We start from the raw sequence: 3999 nt of genomic DNA, 5'->3' as shown, positions 1-3999 counted from the left end.
TGTTACATTTGTTGAGACTAATTGCCTTGTCTTCTCCTCCTCTCTTAGATGAAGCATAGACATTTGAATAACCATAGCAGAAAAATCAGAATCATGGGATGGGAAATCGAATCTTACGTCTTCTGTGGGCAAATAATTGTAAATGCATTTCCTTAGAAATAGAGTAGAGAGGATTTCTCTTTGCAAACAGTTCACTTAAGAGGAAAATTAACAGTACAGTAGTTTTTAAGTACTCTCTCAAGTTTTTAGAAGTCACAGATTCTTTTCAGTGCAGAATACGGTTGTTCTTGATCCTCTCATTTATCACAATTCTAAACAAGTCAGTGTATGTAAGAATGACTTGACTTCGTTTTCAAAGTGCTGCCTGTTAATGCTGATACTAGTTTCAAGTTTAAAATGGTAAAACAAAAAATGAAAAGCTTATTTGAAATCCATGTCGGAAGTTCTCAAGTCGAGAAGTTTCATCTGTACAATGGCAGCTACTGTTTGGATTAGAAAATTGATGGATCAAATTCTTTTTGCAGATCTGCAGTAACTTGCTCTGTGACCTATACAAAAATAGAGCTCAAGTGAAACTGTGGAAGTCACAACCTACAAATAAGCAGGTACTAAACTGTGGTGTTTGGCTGCAAGTAATGGCTGTAAGTGTATAAAGGCTGTGCCACAACGAGCCAGGCTTTCGAGTGGTTGTGGCCACGTATTTTCTCTGTGCACATTTGCTTAGCAAATGCTATAGGACAGGAGAAACACCTAAAGAAGCATTGATATTTTCTGTCCTATTTGTACACGTTAATTTTCGTTTTTCCAGAAATATGACATGACTGGAAGAGACCAGTTATGTTTTCTCGAGGCCAGTGGTAGAACTGCTGTCCTAAGACACTTCATATATGGGTTTTGTTGCCCACATTGCATTGGGCAACTTGCTGACAAGTGTAGTTCCTCTTCGTGCTTTGAGGTTGCCGTGGGTGATCCTGGATACTGCTTCCCTGGGTCTGGTTTTTGATACACTTGTTTTGGCTTTGTCGGTGATGTGCAACCCTACTAATGGTGGTCAAGCCCTTTTTTATGAAGTTACGTGCTTTTTATTGTCCCAAAGAGGAAACTCTATGAGAGTTTCTACTGAATTTTAATACAGAGTTTGTAAGTTAATTGAACTGAAGACCCTCTGAACAAAGATGTCTTATTCGGGCAGTCTAGCTGTTAAGAGGGAAACCGTTGCTGAGGACAGAGGAGCAGTAATTTTTGCCTTCAGATAAGCTTTACAGTGACACGAATAGCCTCCCAGTTACTTGCATCTTCGATAAAAATCTGTCAACCACATGTACTACTTAAAGTCTGCAAGTTACCAAGAGAATGGGGAAATATATAAAACTAGGAAATCTTATTAAAATTACTGTCTTAGAACTAAATGAAAACATGTGTCAGTAATGCATTAAAAGGGAAAGATTTTACCACTTTTTAAGATCTCTCTCACTTTTGTTTGGCTGTAGAGTTCCTGAATCATTGAGTTTTGCTATCTTTGCAAATAAAATGTGTTCTCACTCACTTTTTGCTTGTTAGTGTGCAGTTTGTCTCCATAGGTAAACTTAGGATGCAACTAAACAGACCTAGTGAACTAACTGCTTAATACACGTGCTCAGTGTCTTCCTTTCATCCGTGTTTCTAGACCGGGGAACTGCATGGCTGTAGTTTTGCATTTTAGTTCAGATGCTTAGCTAAGTATGAAGGCTAGAATACAGCCTGATTCATGGAGAATATCTCTGTAAATGAACTTCCTAACTCAGATACCCTTAATATTAAGTGCTGTGGTAGTTTGGTTGGATTCCATGTAATTAAACAGCTGCTCTGAGCAGTTGTTAAAGTCCTAAAAAAGGGGGAAAGAATAAGGTGAAGTAGTAGCAGAACTACTGGTTTTAATATGTAGAAGTAGTCAGGTATTGACTTATTCTAAGGATGTACTTTTTTGAGTATCTAGATGAGGAACTTACAAAGAATCTGAACTAAGCACCTCTAAGACACAGTGCTGCGCTGTGACAAGCTACAAGACAGGCAACTATATGGAGAATGCCAGTGAGATGCTGACAACTTAAAATCAGTCCAAATCACAAAATCTAGAGGAAGAACAAGGGAAGAAACTGCAACTCCAGTGCTGTGCTTCACATTGTCAAAACTGCGCTTCCGCAGGTCTGGCAAGAAATGCTGCCGGGTGGGGGTACAACTCTCTGGTGCGCAGGCTATTGGCTGTTTAATGGGTGGCGGGGTTGGGCTGTAGGTGAGAGCCGCTCTGGGGAAGGAAGGAAGACAAGAACTTCCGTCTGTGTAACAGAGCTGAAGAGGGAAGCAAGCTAGAAAAAACATACTCTGAAGGCAGAAGGATGGAGCGTAGAGAAAAAAATGGTTCTCCCATCTACTGGCACCTCAGCCTCTTCCTGACTGACGCCAAGAAAACCCCGCACAAGAGGAATGCCACACTCGCCCCAGGCTGAGTGTAGTCCTTTGCCCTCTGAGCGTGGCGAGAGGCACAGTGTGTGAGAGGAAAGGCATACTGCCTTGTGTGGCAGCTGGGTAGCCACTGGGCTGCATTATGGTTCCAGTTGTTGCTGCAACAAGCCGGCTTCGAGGTAAGACCAAATCAAAGTGTGTTTTCGTGATAACCAAGAGAGCTTGGGAAGTCCGGTTTTTTTTCATTCCTAGTGACTCTGAGCAGAAACCACATTTGCTTTTTTCTGGCAATCCTAGCACTGCCTATTGAGACTGCCACTTGTGGGACGTTTTTTTATCTGAAATAGCCTACATGTGGTAACAGCACTTTGATTTGTCACTGCTGATTCTTTTCTTGGATTTCTGGGTTGGTTAAAAGCAGGTTATTGACTGCCCTGCTGTATCTGCCTCATTCACTAGCCTAATATTATAACCTGATTAATAGCTTTCAGGGAATTCAATAGGCGCAGAACAATCTTGTTCAGAAAAGGCTAAAAATGCATTTGCTAAGGGCACGTTCTGTGTTTAATCCGTAACCACCTTCTTTTAGGCACAGCATTATAGGGGCTACTCATAAGCACGGATCCTGCTGCTCTTGGCTTCTGGATGCCTTCTTTTTGTTCCTGTCTTTAAACTGAGGGAATACCTACTTCTCGTGTTTCAAGGCACAGAAAGAGTTTAGAGAACGGCACCAGAGAATGTGTTATGAGCAGCACCGCTGTGAATTTTTTATTTTAAAAAAAATCTTAGCAAGTTGATTGCATTTTTACCTCTGAATATAATTTTTTTCCAGTCTACCCCTGTGAGCTGGGGTGCCAACCAGCTAGTTTGCTTACAATGAAGCATAGGCCAGATGCAATCCTAGCAGTCAGCTAGTCAGCAGCTCTGTTAGTTGTGTCTCCTCCTTCCACCCTGCCCAAAACCATTCAAGTATTAAGATGGAGAGTGTTTTGAGGTATCTGTGACATCGAATGGTGTGAGCAGAGTTTCCTAGCCCCAGCAAGGCTCTGGGGCTTTGTTTTGCTTCCTGGCACATTCAAGCCTCTGCAAAAAAAAGATGCTACGTTGGCAACAGCTCTGAAGAAGTGAAAGCTGTGAACGTGCAGCCCGCTGGCACAGCTGCTCTTTGGGTTCTGACATCTTAAGGATAAGGCAGCTGCGAGTGGGAGTCCGGAAGACAACTGCAGTGCCGTTTTTCAGGAAAAAGACTCAAGGCCTCGGAACAAGCCCGTTCACTGATGCCAAGTCTTGTCGTGGCCTGTGAGACTGCATGGTGGATGTACACAGGTAGGCACAATATCCTCTCGAACGGTCTTGGTCAGTAGCTACGCGTACAAAGAAGTTAAAGCTATTGCTTGCAGAGGTTCCTGCAGCTGACTGAGGCCTTTATTTTGTATTTGAAAAGATCTATATTTATGCCTTTTTATCAGGAAAACATGGGTTGAAAACTTGTTTAAAAAAAAACATGCTTCGCCCTGGGTTAATAAATCGGGTCTTGATTTGTGAACAAAAAAGATG

Source organism: Gavia stellata, chromosome 4 (assembly GCF_030936135.1).
Source record: "Gavia stellata isolate bGavSte3 chromosome 4, bGavSte3.hap2, whole genome shotgun sequence".
Taxonomy (NCBI): domain Eukaryota; kingdom Metazoa; phylum Chordata; class Aves; order Gaviiformes; family Gaviidae; genus Gavia; species Gavia stellata.
This window is presented reverse-complemented; position numbering follows the sequence as displayed.